Source organism: Lissotriton vulgaris, chromosome 2_1, assembly GCF_964263255.1.
Source record: "Lissotriton vulgaris chromosome 2_1, aLisVul1.2, whole genome shotgun sequence".
In the NCBI taxonomy this organism is placed as follows: Eukaryota; Metazoa; Chordata; class Amphibia; order Caudata; family Salamandridae; genus Lissotriton; species Lissotriton vulgaris.
In genome coordinates this window covers 519,224,065-519,241,185 of record NC_141687.1, presented here as the reverse complement: position 1 = coordinate 519,241,185, position 17,121 = coordinate 519,224,065, and the positions used below count along the sequence as shown (strand labels likewise).

General features: G+C 50.2%; 1 protein-coding gene across 1 annotated transcript in view; it reads left to right on the top strand.

Moving 5' to 3' along the window:
* Positions 1-17,121, top strand: part of LOC147730672 (peroxisomal bifunctional enzyme-like) — a 513,256-nt gene that overhangs the window by 459,967 nt on the left and 36,168 nt on the right. The window lies entirely within an intron of this gene.

Below are 17,121 nucleotides of genomic sequence, written 5' to 3'. Positions count from 1 at the left end.
TAGTGTCGCAAAGAGCTGGGCGACACCACTGTGTATGTTATGCACAGGAGGGTAGGCTTATGGACCCCCGCGTGCGTGAATGTAATGAGAATGGCTTAAAGCCAGACACACTAAATAAAAATCCCTGGGAGCCAGGCGTGGCTCAGTTTAGAACACCACTAATTAAACTACTGCGTTTGTGTAGTCATTGAGAACATCGTTGTGCAAGCGCTTGGCAGATAATTCGCATTGCTGCAAGCAGTGATTTTAAAACTGTTGTGTTGGCTGTATTTTAAAACTGTTATTCTTCTGCCTCATTCACACGCTGACTCCCCGGTCCACCGCAGCATTTCTTGCTGTTTGCTGTGGAGGGAGGTAACGCGTCCTCACTTCCTGGCCACTCCACGCCGGGCGGCCATCTTTGGAGGGTGACGCTCTAGTCTCTACCGTCCCCCTGATTACTAAAGGGCTCCGCGCACTCGCGCACAAATTGTTGAATTGAGAACATCGTTGTGCAAGCGCTTGGCAGATTATTCGCATTGCTGCAAGCAGTGATTTTAAAACTGTTGTGTTGACTGTATTTTGAAACTGTTATTCTTCTGCCTCATTCACACGCTGACTCCCCGGTCCACCGCAGCATTTCTTGCTGTTTGCTGTGGAGGGAGGTAACGCGTCCTCACTTCCTGGCCACTCCACGCCAGGCGGCCATCTTTGGAGGGTGACGCTCTAGTCTCTACCGTCCCCCTGACTACTAAAGGGCTCAGCGCACTCGTGCACAAATTGTTGAATTGAGAACATCGTTGTGCAAGCGCTTGGCAGATTATTCGCATTGCTGCAAGCAGTGATTTTAAAACTGTTGTGTTGACTGTATTTTAAAACTGTTATTCTTCTGCCTCATTCACACGCTGACTCCCCGGTCCACCGCAGCATTTCTTGCTGTTTGCTGTGGAGGGAGGTAACGCGTCCTCACTTCCTAGCCACTCCACGCCGGGCGGCCATCTTTGGAGGGTGACGCTCTAGTCTCTACCATCCCCTAATCTACTTATACTTTGGCTCTCTCGCGCAGCGGTAGCGCCATAGTTGCGCCGAAGATGCGCCAAAGAGAAGCCAGTCCGCGTCCAGACGCTTCCAGCTTCCTGCATTTCTCTTGGCTTGTCACCATGGTAGGAAATCGCCTCTTTTATAGTTCTTCTTTTCTGCATTTGCTAAGTCCCCCCTCCAACTCTTTGTACCTTCACTCGATTCTTCCGTCCAATACTGGGTCTCATTGTACTTCATGTGACTGGAGTTTATCTCCCGCATACACCGATAAACCACAACCCTCACATAAATGGAGAATGTTTCTCCTTAACTGTCGGTCTCTACCAAAACACCACACAGAGCTTAGCATGTTGATAGAAGAGCTCAATCCTGAGGCTCTCTTCTTGACAGAAACATGGCTTCAGCTGGAAAGCGATCTATCTACTGTGTGGGCGACCCCTCAAGGCTATACCATGAAACGCCTAGACCGCCAGTCGGGCAGAGGTGGCGGACTCGCCATCATTTATAGAGATACTTATAAATGCCGCATCACCTCTTCCACTATACCTACGTGTGAGAGTTTTTATTTTACCCTAGAGTTCTCGCCCACCACCTCATTTTCTGGCATGTTGGCCTATCGCCCTCCTGGCGCCCTTAGCAACTTTGTTTCTATTTTCGCTAGCGCCCTGTTTTCCTCAGCAAATTTTACTTTGCTGGGTGACCTCAATCTGCACCTGGACGACCCGTGTGACACTTCAGCCAACAACCTTAGGTCCAACCTTCAGGCTATCGATCTTTGCCAAAAGGGTTTTCTTGCGACTCACATCAAGGGACACCTTTTGGACCATATCTATAGCAACCTAGATAATCTAAAAGTTGAGACCCCCATCCCACTTCCATGGACGGACCATTTTCTAATACCTTTTATTTGGTCCAATAGTCCCCGCCCCCCTATTTTCCATAATCCTAATAAGCACCGGGGAAGGAAATGGTCCTCTCTTCCGTTCCCTGAATGGGAACTTGCCCTTACTGAACATCCTCCTCAGAGGTCCACTAACCCCAACATTGCCACGATCAACTTCGACAACTGGATCTCCAGCACCCTCGATCAAGTTCTCCCTTTTACCCCCTTAAAATCAATACCAAGATCTAAGGTTGCTCCGTGGTACACACCCGTCCTTAGAACCATGAAGCAATCATGTCGCAAACTCGAGAGAGCTTGGAGGCAGGACCATTCTCAACAGAGGAAGGCCGACTACAGAGCCGCCATAAAACTCTATAAAAGGGAAATCTATGCCACTCAATCGCACTTCTACGACTTGAAAATTAATATGGCTGCTAATGCGCCCAAGGAAATTTTTAAAATAGCTAAATCTTTAATATCCCCACCCCCTGAGCGTCCATCATCAGACGGCGCACAAACCCGGTGCAACAATCTTGCTACTTTTTTCTCCCAGAAAATCTAGGCCATCTACTCTTCATTTACCACCGGTGATTGCAACACAAAACCCATCTCCCCTCCGGTTCCTGATCCCCCAACCCCTTGTACGCTCGAAACATTTCCACTCCTTGACCCTTCCTCATTAGACAGGCTGATCCCTAAAATCACCTCGGGATCTCCTAATGACCATGCACCCCCCAGACTCTCATTAAGGTCATAGACGTTATTCGTCCGGTCATCTTAGATGTCCTTAATGCCTCCATCGCCTCCAAAACCGTTCCGCCCCCTTGGAAGTGTGTGATGGTCAAAGCTTTATTGAAAAAAACTACTTTGGACCAGAACAACTTGGCCAACTACCGCCCCATCTCCTTACTTCCATGGATGAGCAAGCTACTTGAGAGGCACGTTAATAACATCTTAGTGGACTACTTCGAGTCCAATAGCCTGCTCCGTGCCTCTCAGACAGGGTTCCGCCCTCAGCACGGAACCGAAACCGCTCTTTTGGCGGTGATGGAAGAAGCTAGAGCTGTGCTGGACCAGGGAGGTAAGGCTGCCATCATACTACTTGACCTCAGTGCCGCGTTCGACACGGTCAACCACTCTACTCTATTACATCGGCTGAGTGGTTTGGGCATTATTATTTATTTTATTTTTTGTTATTTTGAGTATTTATAAAGCGCGACTGATACCTTGCAGGCTTCCTGGCGCTGGAGAATACTCTGCTGACGGATAACCGGGAAAACAGTCAGACGGACATTTATTGGGGGAAAAGCCAGGTCTTGATACGTCTCCTGAATGGAAGAAGCTGTGAAATCTGACGTATGTCAGTGGGCAGGCTGTTCCACAACTTGGCCGCTGCAACCCTGAAGGATCTGCCCCCTGTTCTGGTTTTATTGAATCTGGGTACCTTTACCAGACAGGCCGAGGATGAGCGTAGATCTCTGGCAGGAGTGTACCACCGAAACAGGGCTTGCAGAGGTTTGGGTCCAAGTCCGTGCAGAGCCTTAAAGACAATGCAGAGGGACTTGAAAGCCACACGTTGTTTTAAGGGTAGCCAGTGTAGCTCGGCCAGAGCTGCTGTGGCCGAAGCCCTCCTCGTCCAGCCAAGAGCCAGCTTGGCGGCGGCAGATTGAATTCGCTGTAGTCGATCCATCAACGTGACTGGAGACTCCAGGAGCAGGGCGTTACAATAGTCGAGGCGACTAAGTATCGTACACCTGACTATCGACGCCCGGGCTTGTGCCGGGAGAAGTGGCATGATTTTCCGCAGTGAGCGAAGCAGGGCTGTGCAGATCCCCACAGTTTTCGTTACCTGGGTTTCCATACTTAATTTGTTGTCAAGCATGGCTCCCAGGTTGCGAACCGAGGCAACTGGCAGAGGTTTGTCTCTAATCTCTGGGGGCCAGAATTCATTCGGAAACTGGCGGGGTATCTTGGTGCCTGAACAGAACAGGACCTCCGTTTTGGAGGAATTAAACTGGAGGGAGTTTCTGTGTAGCCATCCAGCCGTCTCTCTTAGGCAGTCGTGGAAGGTGGAAAAAGGAATGGCATCTTCACCTTCCCAAGAGAGGATGAGCTGCGTGTCATCAGCGTAATTTATTGTTTTGATCCCAAAGGATTGGATTAGCTTGACTAGCGGGATGAGGTACACGTTAAAAAGGATGGGGCTGATGGAGGAGCCCTGAGGGACTCCCTGGGGTACTGGAGCAAAGGTGGATTGGAATGGGGGAAGGGAGACAGCCTGTCTTCTGTCCCGAAGGTAGGAGTGAAACCAGAGCAGTGCAGTGCCCTCCACTCCCACTTCACCAAGTCTCTGCAGCAGCGTACCATGGTTGACCGTATCGAATGCGGCAGACAGGTCCAGCAGTATCAGCGCCACTGGCTGGCCCCTGTCTGCACGCATGCGAAGATTCTCCATGGCTGTTAAGACTGCTGTTTCGGTGCCGTGGGCAGGACGGAACCCAAACTGGTGATCGTCAAGAAGTTTGTTCTGTTCTAGGTGGGCGGACAGGCACGAACTGACCCATCGTTCGGCGACTTTCGCTGGGAAAGGCAGCAGGGAGATGGGTCGGTAGTTTGAAAGACAATCTGGGCTCAGGGAGGGTTTCTTCAAGAGAGGAGTGATTAACGCCTGTTTCCACGGGGTTGGGACAAAGCCACTGTGCAAAGACTGGTTACATATTAGGCGCATAGTGCCAAAAAGTTCATTTCCAAAATTTTTCCAAACTTTTGGAGGCAGGGGGTCGAGTGGAGAACCCGAGGTGATACCAAGCGCCAGTCTTTCAAACTCGGAGGCCGGGATTGGGGGAAATTCCCGTAGTCTAGCCAAAAGGACAGAGCCTGGAGACGACAAGTTTTGAGAGCTGGTGTCCGGTCCCTGCGTGTTGGAAGTTCCCGAAGAGGGAGGTGTTTTCAGGTTTTGAATAATGGTGTTTATTTTATTAATGAAAAACACTGCAAGATTGTCGCAGAGGGCTTGGGTGGGAGGCTGTGTAGAGATGACACAGTCTGGATTGGTTAAGTTTTTGAGTATCTGAAAAATACTTTTTGAGCTGTTGGTGGCGTTGGTAATGATGGAGCAGTAATGTTTAGCCTTATTTTGGGCGATGGCAGTTTTGTACTCCCGGAGGTTTTCTTTCCAAAGAGTTTTGTGGGTGTCAGAATAACCTTGCCTCCATTTTCTCTCTGCTTGTCTGCATGCTAGTTTGAGAGCTCTTAAAGAGTCGTCGAACCATGGGGCCGGTACTCGTCTCTGTGGTTTGCCCTTTTTCTGAGGGACGAGGCGTTCCGAGATGTTGGAAATCCTTGTGCAGAGGGATAGATAGTTAGCCTCTACTGGTTGAGTAATGGAAAAACTGTCTTCCACTTCAAATACTGGGCCATTCAGTCTGAGTTTGTCCAGAGCCTTCCAGTCTCTGTACGGGGGTTCAAGGCCGTGGCGGGGTGCCGGTCTGCAAGACCTGCTGCCTGCTATATGAAATTTGATGAGTGCATGGTCGGTCCAGCACATCGGCAAAATATCGCTCAGAAGTGCTAGCTGGGGGGAGGAGAAGATTAAATCGAGCTGGTGCCCCGCTGAGTGTGTGGGTTTGTTCACTAGCTGGGAAAGTCCCATTCCTTCACAGGAAAGTAGGAGATTGTTAAGGGCAGAATCTAGGCTGCCGTTGGGCCAAAGGTTGAAATCGCCCAAGACAATCAGGTTGTTGTGAGAGGTAGCCATATTAGTAAGGGTGGTGAGGAGCGACTGCTGCTGAGTGGAATTGAACGCTCCCGGCGGGCGGTAGCAAATCACAGCCGTAAAAGTCGTTCCAAGATGACAATCGATACAGAGGCCAAGTATTTCGGTCCCGACCACTGGGTCCATAACAATAGTTTTTACTGACCAAGAAGCTCTATAGATTAAACCGACTCCACCGCCCCGACCCTTAGGTCGAGGGAGATGCAGGATTTTGAAGTCTTGTGGGCAGGCCCAATCCAGTTCTATATTGCAGTCAGAGTGGGTCCATGTTTCCGTCAGGAATAAAGCATCAAGGTGGTGATTATCTATGAGCTGGGCGATTTCGTGAGCGTGTTTGGGCAGGGACCTGACATTCAGCAGGCCACCTGTGAATAAGCCTTTGCGCGCAAAATCGTGCAGAGGATAGGCGGTGTCCTGGAAGGACAGTTGACCTTCATGAGCGAAGTCTCTAAGGAGGAGTAGAGCCTCACGCGTCAAGTGCGGAGAGCTAATGGTGGACGAGGAGATCGGGGCCGCGGGTGGCGCACCGGGCGCTGCCGAGGCGCGGACGAGCGCAGACGAGCTTGCCTTATGCGCTCCTTCGGCGCGCATTCGTCGCGCCCGCTGCGCTCGTCCGCTGCGCTTCCTGCCGAGGCACATAATAAATAGAGAGTGACTGCGTGGGAGAGGGGTGCGTGGCCAGCCGCGGTGGGCGTGTCTGGCGGGTCCCTCAACCAGGAAGTGGCGGCAAGATGCGGGACTAGGGCAACAACAACAGCTGTCTGCTGCTGAGCGCTATCGCAGAAATGCCAGGGTTTTCAGTGCACAACAGGTATTAAAAACACAAGATACGCTGTTTAAAAGACAAGTTTTAAAAAGATCGTTGCTCCCGGCTTTCCGCCTCAGGAGTTCTCCGTCGGGCGCGGCCCTGGAATGGCTTACCTCCTTCCTGGATAATAGATTCTTCCAGGTGTTTGAGGGTGAGTCGGTCTCCCCAAAACATCCTCTCAGCTGTGGAGTACCCCAGGGCTCCTCCCTGAGCCCTACTCTTTTTAACGCCTATATGGAGCCCCTAGAGAGGTTAGTCCATCCCTTCGGTGTGCATAATGTTACCTACGCAGATGACACCCAACTGGTGGTCTCCCTGGACCACTCCGCGGGATCATCTTCCACCTTAGGTCCCTGTCTAGAGGCTGTTGCCAGATGGATGCAATCCTCATACCTCAAGCTTAATGGGGAGAAAACAGATATTATGCTGTTGGGCAACCCCCCTCCATCTGCCCTAGCATCCATCTGGCCTCCATCTCTTGGCCCGCCTCCTCCCCCCAAACCCCAGATTAAGAGCCTGGGAGTTTGGCTGGACAAAGCGCTTGATTTTTCAGCCCAAGCCACAAAAACCGCCTCTACCTGTATCGGGATGATGAAAATGCTCCGTAAGGTGCTTCCCCTGCTCCCATTCCAGGCTAGGAGGATCATGGTCCAGGCCCTGATCCTCTCTCGCCTGGATTATGGGAATGCCCTCTATATGGGAGCCCCAGCAGCAGTGACCCATAGGCTTCAGGTCACACAAAACTGTGCTGCCCGCTTACTGTACAACATCCCCCGTTGGCAGTCAGCAAAAAAAGCTCTGAAAGAGCTTCATTGGCTCCCAGTAGCGGCCAGAGTGCAGTTCAAGGCCATGTGCATTGTGCACAAATGTTTTCACCGCACTGGCCCAGCAATCCTGCACCTTATAGCCACACCCTATGCACCGTCCAGAGCCTTACGCTCTAGTTCTCTGCAACTGTTAACCACCACCAAAATTAACAAAGCCCGTTGGGGTGGTCGTTCCTTTTCTCATACCGCAGCCAGGCTCTGGAACTCCCACCCCCTCTCCCTTCGAGAAATCAACAACCACCTTTCCTTCAGAAAGGCTTTAAAAACGCACTTGTTTGCAAAGATGTGCTGATCTCCCCTGAGCTCGCCACCAGTATACAGTCTAAAGCGCTGCGAGGCCTCCCGGTAGTTACGCGCTATACAAGTGCAATTTTCATTTAATTTCATTCCATGCATGCATGGGGCTTACTCCCCAACACTACACTGGTGACGAGGGGGCCTGCGCTATCCATGTGTGCTTCCCCCCTTCCCACCTTGTTTACAGCTCTTCACTTCTCTGGGGCCGGTCGTGCTGCCTGCACCTCGTGCAGCAACTGGTATCCGTGACGGCGACTCCAAGGATCTCTCTGGTCAGCGCTACATTTGACCGAGTGCATTGGCCTGTTTTAATCCTCTGACAGTGGCACTCCCTCGTTGAGCCCGACTGGTGGAGCGCTCTCCTTCTTTCCGCATCTTGAGCTCAAGTGCCCTGCCTCGCCTGCCGGTGCGTGTATCTGCACGGCAGCCTGGTGCTGACCTACTGGGCCCAACATAGATACATCCTGCCCAGAGAAGCGCCTCCAGAGGTCAGTGATCCACCCCTCCAATTCCCAGCAGAACAAAACGAGCCAGTGCATATATTCTGCATCACTGACACCCCTCAGGGTGGCTTATAAAAGGAATCTGTGCAGCATCACCCGCCTACAACCTGCTCCGTTCATAGTAGGCCCTACTGTCTGTCCAGCACGTGAGATCTCTGTCCAGCTACCGGCCCTGCAGTGCCTCAGATTCCTGACAGTGAGCTTCTCTAGCCTCCAGGTGCCCCTTTTGTGGTCAACCTCGTAGCCTCAAGCTTCTATCTCTGCATTAGAACCACCCTCCCAGGCTGCCCGCTGGAAAGCATAGGTGGAGTGGTTGGAAAACTATTTGGAGGCCGTTGAGATGCCTGCAGGCCACAGCTGTCCCATGCTCCTGCATCTAGATGGGGCAGCCACCCATAAAATATCGAAGATGGTCGAGGAAGCAGGCACCCCATGGAATTACGTAAACCTCTGAGGGACGCTATCACGGCACACTTTGAACCTTCTGGCAACCCCGACTATGAGCAGTTCCTCCTGCGCCAGGCTCGGCTACACCCGGAGGAATCTGTGGATGTCCGCAGTTGGCTGAGAGAACTTGTCAGCATCTGCATTCTCCCAGACGCCAAGTTCATCCAGGGCTGAGCATCCACCACTCTTAGGGAAAGGATCCTCCAGGAGCCCAACATGACTGTGAGAGACATACTGGCTTTGGGTCGCTGCAAGGAACTTTCAAATGCTCAGTCAGCCCACATGGACCCTAACTTGTCCCCTAACTTATCCATTCCATCAAGGAAGAGCCCCTCAATGACATTCAAAATTAGGTGGAAGTGGATAAACAAGACCCCGCCAAGCTTTTATGAGGGTTCACCAAACAAGGATTGCATACCTACCCATGAGGGTAGTGTGGTGGCCCTTACCTTCACACTGGAACCTGTTGTGTCCGACTACGACATGGATGAAGATGACGCAGCTGTTGTTCATGTAGTTCGAACACTTGACACCCTCAAAGCTAATCATCAGACAGCCCCCATGTGCCGAGTCAGAGTGCAGGAACACACCGTCTCAGCCTGCAAAGATACTGAGCATCAATAATCTCTTTGCAGAGGATGTCTACTCCAGCTTGCTGGACCAACCAACTCTCCTTCGTACTAGCAGGCAAGTATATACTTTCAGCAACTGCTCTCCTCTACGGCTTAGTGCTGTGTTCCATGCAGACCTGTACCATGAGTCCACCCAATGAAGGGCGAGAGTGTACGTGTTGCAAGAAGGGTCAGGAGTCTCCTCAGCTGCCGCACTGCTCAAGATCTCAATCTCATTCAGTTCGTCTTCAACATGCATGAACAGTATCTGGACCACTTCCTGCAGGACTTCACACCCCTGTTTGAAGGAATTGGCTGCCTGGCAGTGCTGGCCATTCAAACCGCCTGGCAGCGCCATGAAACCGCTGAGTATACGTGCGCTATAGAAATTCCTGTAAATTCAAATTCAACTTCACATTGTCTAGTCCATAGCTTCCGTTCCTCTCAGACATCGCAGGATAGGTTTCCACCCTAGGCCCAAGGTAGAGGCCGAACTGAAGCTCTTGAAGAAGGCAGGCATCATCAAGCAGGTGAGGGGTGTTACCAAATTTCATGGCGAAGAAGCTCAAATAGACAGACGCAGTCCACATTTGTGGGGATATTAGGCTCCCGAACCTACCGATCAAGCTTGAACGACACCTTACGCCGACCATAGACAACATCATTGGGGAGTTGTTGGGCTCTAAATAGTTCTCCAAAGTGGACCTCAGGTCGGGTTACCACCAAATCCCGCTACACCTGGACTGTCGGCCCATTACTACATTCTCAACACATGCCGGCCTGTGGAAAAACGCCAGACTAAACTTCGGCATCTCCAGTACTGCCGAAGTTTTCCAGAACATCGCAAAGAACGTCCTGCATGGCTTGCACTGTGTGCTGAATGTGAGCAATGACATCCTTGTTCACTTGGCTACACTAGTGGAACACCATACCCGCCTTCAGGCAGTCTTCACGCGGCTAACAGAACATGGGCTGACACTACACCGAGAGAAATGCTACTTTTTATGAAAGGACATCAGCTTTTTCAGATAGTTTCTCAGACAAAGGCATTGGTCCCGACCCTGAAAAAGTAAAGGACATCCGGGATGCTCCTGCACCCCTCCTCAGAATCGGGAGTCTGCAGCTTCCTGGGAATGGTGACGTATTGTGGGAGCTTCATGAAAAATAGATCAGACATCTCCGGCCCTCTCATGGAGCTCACCAAATCGTCCAGTCCTTGAGTGAGGGGGCCAGAACAGAAGAAAGTATTCTGGCAGACAAAAGACGCCCTATCAGCCTATCCCACTCTGGTGTATTTCAACCTGCATAGAGAGTCACAGCTAGTAGTCCATGCCAGCCCCACAGGTCTGGGGGCTGTGCTAGCTCAACAACAGGATTGCGGAGAGTTAGACCAGTGGCATATGCCAGCTGCACACTTGGACCCACAGAACAGCGCTATTCTCAAATAGAGCGTGAAGCGATCGCCATCTTGTGGGGTTGCCGCCATTTTTTCATCTAACTTTATGGACACCCCTTCTCTGTCATCAGGGACCACAAACCGCTGATCCTGCTGTTCCAAGGGTCTTAGTCGAGGCCTCCTCCCAGGATCGAAAAATGGATCCTACAGCTGCAGGAGTTCCAGTTCACGGTGAGCTACCAACCTGGCACTTGGAACCCAGCAAATTTCTTTTCCAGGCATGCTTGACCCCCAAACCCGCCTATCCCCATCAGGCATAGTGGAGTCCAAGAGTAGTCTCAGGACCAAGGTATGGTTTCCCGGACTGGACCAGAAGGTGGAAACGGTAGTACAGGAACACCCAGTCTGCCTTGCAACGAACCAGCCCAACCAGCCTGCACACGTCATCACAGAGGTAGGTCCGAGTGCCCCATAGCAGAGAGTTAATGCACATTTCAGCAGCCTCCCCAATGTAGCACACATGTTATTTGTGGCAGACGACTACTCATGCTGTCCCGAGGTTGAAATCGTAGCGACAACATTGGCCTCTGAGGTCGTCCCAAAGCTCAAGAAACTCATAGTCACATATGGCCTGTTTGCAAAGATCAACACCGACAATGGGCACCCATCAATGGCTCTGAACTGGATAACTACCTGAGACCCCGAAGCATCAAACACTGCCATATAACCCCCCGGTGGCCCCAAGCCAATGGGGAGGTGGAGTGTCTGATGAGAATTCTCACCAAGGTGATCCAGATCACGGTAGACCAAGGCACCAGTATTGAATATGCTCTGTACCAGTTCCTGCAAGAGTACAGACTCACCCCAATTCCACAACAGGTGTTTCCCTCAGCAAGCGGCGTTTCGGAAGGTCTAAGGTGGACACCATTCCCCACCACCCCGCATGAGAGAGTTTGTGCAATCGTTCGAACCGATCTGACTCTCGAAGACTCCACAACAACGAGTACTCTTCCCAATAGCAGCAAGCTAAAGAGAGTCCCCTCAAAGTGGGTGACCACGTGTTGGTGAAAGATTGCCATCCCGGAGGAAAGTAGCAGCTCAGAAAGACACGAAGTGTGTCACACGGAATGTGTCTCAATTCAAGAGGATTCCGCCGAGATCCATACCAGAAATAACATCCATCGACCCGCTAAAAGACAAGGAGGAAGACAGTAGCTAGAACCAGGAATGGTACGCTTACTCAGAAGATTTGTTCCCAACACTCTCAACTGTCCCTCCGTCACATACACTGAATACTTCCCCAGCAGCAATCAGCAGAAGCAAAAGACCGGCTGGGGCTTCGAGTCCAAGGGGGTTCTCACCAGACCCCATGCCAGGGGTGGTCAAGGACGGTACCTTTGTGTGCGGCTGACAAGAGGCGGATGGCGCTGCTGTCGTCGTGAATAACTCCGAAGAGAACTTTCATAATGTTCATGATCATGATGGACTACAGCAATGTGGGCCTTTAATGTTTGACATTTAAAGTTTGATGTTTTGTTTCCCGTTTTGTAGGAGGAATTTAGTGTCACAAGGAGCTAGGGACACCACAGTGTATTTTACGTACCAGGGGGTAGACTTGTGGACCCCCGCTTGCGTGAGTGTAATGAGAACGTCTGGCGTACGGCCAGACGCATTGAATAAAAAGACTGTGGAGCTAGGCATGGGTCAGTTTAGAAGACCACTAATTAAAGCGCTGTGTTTGTGTGGCCATTGCATGCTTGCTTGGAGGTTACTTCCCAACACTGCACATACCATACAATTATAGATGGGTAATGAGTGAATTGTGGTGATGTATTTTCACCACGGGGTTATGAGTGATATCATGGACAACTCAAGTTTCGCTCTCTTTTTGTCTATTTAATGTCACTCAGAACCCCTTGGTGAAAACATCCCCGTAATTCACTGTTAACCATCTGTAATTCTATATACGTTCACTAGCATTAATGCATCTTGCAGACAAAAGGTCAGACGATTGATTGGTTTATAGTTTGAGCACAACCATGTACCAGTGGAGGATGCTGGTAAATACCAACGACTGTAAAGTAATAATACATTTGCTGTGCCACTCTCTTTTTACTTCTGAGTGCGTTGGGGGTTTGACTTGTAATGGAATTATTCATAGTACATAATTATATTCTACACAGAAAAGGGGCAAAAGGTCAAGCCCTCTCACTCATTGGTTGTATTGTTTGTCAGTTACAGACTAGCCATTCACATTCATCAGACGTTGCTTGATTGCATTTTTATTCATGATGTATGGCATCTTACCTGTGCATTGACCTACAGATATTTCAGATTCTGTAGTAGGTTCACCTAGTGAGCAACATGCAGACTCCTGAATTACTCTATCTTCTTGTAAATTCGCCATCTCATCGCCTTCTCGTGTCAGCCTAGCAGTCCCTTCACTATGGAGCTAGTGCAGTCGTGAAGGTCATAGGTTTTACTCTTCAATTTCACAAAAATGTGACGGTGTTTGCCCTGCTGTTGATAAGCGTTTGAAATTCTGATTCGGTGTCTTGTTTTATATTTTGGAAGATTACTGGAATGAAGGGGGCTATTAGCAAGAACCTCGTTAAAATGATTGCCGTTTTAGCAGCAGGAAACTGCCACTAAAACGGCGATAATGGGCTTGCTAATATGCGTTATAGAATTCCAATAGAAGCCCAGGTTAGATGTCCTGCACATCTAACCTGGGTTTCTATTGGAATTCTATAAGGCATATTAGCAAGCCCATTATCGCCATTTTAGCAGCAGTTTCTGACACTAAAACGGCGATAATTTTAACAAGGTTCTTGCTAATATACCCCTAGGTTTTTTTTGTTTGGAGAGGATGTTTTCTATGTTTGATCCTTATTGGCAACAAAACTGTGCTATTGACCCATCCCACATTATCATCTTGCAGATTTGTAACAGGGTGAGGGCAAATCCAGGATCCCTAAAAACCTTTTTTTTCACAGAATGTATCACAGGTGGAAACAAAATGGATGATTAATGTATGGTGCCATGTTTTATAGTTCAAGGAAGTTGTACTCCTTTTTTTGCTTGATTACATGGAGTACAATGACTATAGCTACACAATGGTTTTTCCCTTATTCACCAATTTAGCTACTGTTGTTAGAAAACAAAAACTGAATTGCACAATGCATTTTGGTTTTATTTCATCCGGGGTGTAGGAGGCTGGCTTAGCATATGGTGCACACTTGTGTAAGTGTAGCACCCTGCACAAACCCAGACAACCCTTATGGTGATTTTAGTGGGCTTAGACAACTTTAACCGCATCGCTGCTGCGGTGATTTTTCCCTTAGCTGAGCTCGTCATCAGCATCGAAGGGGTTAAGAAGCTCTCTAAGTTGTAGCTGTGGAGATCAGCCTTCAGGCTTAGCCCAGGAGTGTAAAGCAGCTCTTTTTACCAGAACTTAATCTTATAGTGTAGGTTAAGTGAAAAAAGAACCACACAGTGTAGTTATAAAAATATGTATTTATTATAAACACTTACTAACACGTTGCAATATCTCCTACCCGGAGATATAACCACAATACACACAATAATTTGATAATAGAGCAAGTAAGTAGCACAAATACACAGTGGTCTCCAGGCGGAGACCAAACCATATACTAAAATAGTGGAAGGCAAACAACAACCAAAGTCAAGACTGGACCCAGAAGATGTAGAAGAGCCGGGGACCCAAGGAACCACCCAAGCTAAGTAACCACGAACCCCACAAAGGCTGTGCGCAGAGTGGTAATACGACTGCATGCTCAATACAAGGCAATCGGTAAGAAGCGGTTGCAGATTTTAGGGAAAAAACCCTTCCCAAAGGACCCTGAAGAAACCCTGTGGAAGATGGAAGGTTGTAGAGTCACCCCACCAGTGAATACCCCGGGAACCAGGATACCTACACCAGGGAAGCTGGATGCATAGGTGCGAATTGACTACAATAGAGGACTTCAGTGAAGATGCCACTGACGAAGAAGGTGAAGAGTCCGGGGAAACCAAAGTTGGATTCAAGATGAGAGGTACCTGTAAGCAGAGGGGACAGAGTCTATGCCTCTCAGGAGTGACCAGGAGGCAAGGAAGACAAATGGCCACTGATGTCGGAGATGCAGGAGAGTTGACAGTGCCCTTGAAGTTGCAGCTGTGCTGACCAGGAAACACTGTGGAAGAACAGAAGCCGTTTACGAGCTGTCCCACGTCAGATGTCAAGAGCCAGGGGGTCGGTGTCAGTCAGGAGCACCAACAAGCCTTGGCAATGGCAACCAATGTGATATGCAAAAAAAGGTGGTGTGTCGGGATCAGCAAGGTCCAAGTGAGTCACCGCGAGCAGGTAATTCAGCAAGCAAGGGAGACCACCAGAGCCAAAGAAGACCCTCAAGAGGGCCCACAAACTGAAGGCACTGGAGTCACAAGAGGACCTCGAGCAGCTCACCAAATTATGAAGGCCCACAGTGTAGAGGATGTGGTGCAAGCGAAGATCTTGGTGGCAGGAGTTGCTTGAGGCTGGAGATTCTTGGAGCCTGAAGATCTCTGATGAAGGGAGTCAACAAGCCTTGGCAACAGCAAGTCAACACAGTGCACAGGGCTACTACTCCAGCGGTTCTGACAAGGGATATTGGCTTCAAACTTGCCGTAAAGACAGTGCAGGCCTCAAGGGAGTTGCAGAACCACCACCTGTGTTGCTAAACCTTTTGGAGTCTGGCAGAGCTCAGGAATAGCAGACCGGTCAGCTTTGTTAAGGTACCTGCAGATGCAGGGAAGTGACTCCTTTTCATCAAGGGAGATACCTTTGGGTGTCTTGGATGTCCACAGCCCTATAGAATAACCTGTATGGAGCACAGGCGCAGACAACGCAGAAGACTGGCAGGACGATAAGACCAGGAGCAGCATTAGTCTTCCCAGTTGCAGTCTCGGTTCCCAAAGTGAAGTCCAGCCAACACCAAAGTGCCCGGATGGTTGAAGATGGAGTGGTTTCGGATCTGAATCTTGTCCCACGACGAATCTAAGGAACCACCCACAGGTAAGCCCTTAAGTACCCTAAGTAAATGTGTCCCGAGGTCACGGTCCCTGACTCGGACGGACGGGGTGTACCTGCTAACGTTTGTCCGTTTCCACCCCGTCCGCAGGATCCCTTGAACGTCTCCTGGATTTCCTCGCCTCTGCCTTCGCTGACCCCGTCACAGGACCCCCCTTCCGTGACGCTGGGGGTGTGTCCCCCGGCGTTTCCGACAGTCGACCAATCAGGAGGGGCGTCGTCATATGAACCAACCCAATCAGAGGAGCCGGGGGCGTTTAAGGAAGACCAGTCTCTGTCTGTCGGCAGGGAACCTCTAGGAGAGAAGCCGACCCACGAGGAGAACACCAAAGACGAAGAAGAAGGAAGTGCCGAAGAACCGCTTCTAGGACCACGGGAGCAGAGACTCGACAAGCCAGGAGGCCAACGGTACCGAGAGCCGCCCTGCCACACTTCCAGGGGAGAAGTGTGGCTCCACAAGGTACGAGGGCGTTTTCAGGGACTGTTTAAATAACGGGGTGGGACGGGGTAGCCTGAGGGTGGTCACTAATCCCGTGCACTGTTTCCGCCAACACACAAAGGTTGCTGTAGAAGGTGGTAGTACCCTGGTGATCCCTCACTTCCCTGACCCCCTCACACTCGCTAATCCCGGTCCCAGCCACTTTACGGCTGTTTCTTTTCCTTTTCTCCTGAGCCTACGTCAGGACCAGAGACGACTCCCCAGGGAAAACCAAGACGGGGATTAAAGAAACAGGACACCCAAACGAGGAGGGAAACCCGGACTATTGTACTCTGTGCCTTATTGGATCTTGCACTATATGCACCCTTGAAGATTCGAGAACCCAAAGCAATGAACCTACGAATAAAACGGTTACCCACATACCTCAGTTCGTAGCGTCTCTCCTTTTCCCAGTCCAAACCTTCACAAAAGGGTTAGGCATGATTCAAGGGTCCTTCTCACAGAAGGGGCTGGATAGTGGGTAGAATACTCCCATGCCCTTTGTCCAGTTTCATGCCACAGTGGGAGCCCATGGCTCACTGAACTGGTTCTAACTGGAGTATGCAAGGAGGGCACCAAATGTGCCCTTCAAAGCAGTCTTGTGGTGCTGGCATGTGCCTCCACCCTGTCCCAATACACTAAGTCCTGTCTGGGAAGTGGTCATTCCTGCCTGTGACAGGAAACCTATTGTCCTGCCTTCCCCTGCTCGAGCTTGGCTCAGCAGCAGGAGGGCAGAGTTGTGTCTCTGGTCGGCAGCAGTCTTAGTTTGCTGTCCGGGTCTAGAAGACTGGTACCGGGAGTACCGAGGGCCTCCTGGAGGAGCTGTACAGTGCATGGAATTTACGGTGTTTAGGAATGATTCCAACTTATTTGATACCAAACACAACAGGATTTGTTACAGTTTTGGGTTAGCCATCACGTAATGACGCATGACCACTTTATGTATCGTAATGGCTGATGCATTTAAAAACCCGGTAGAATAGACTCCTTAGGTTGTATGTGTGTCCT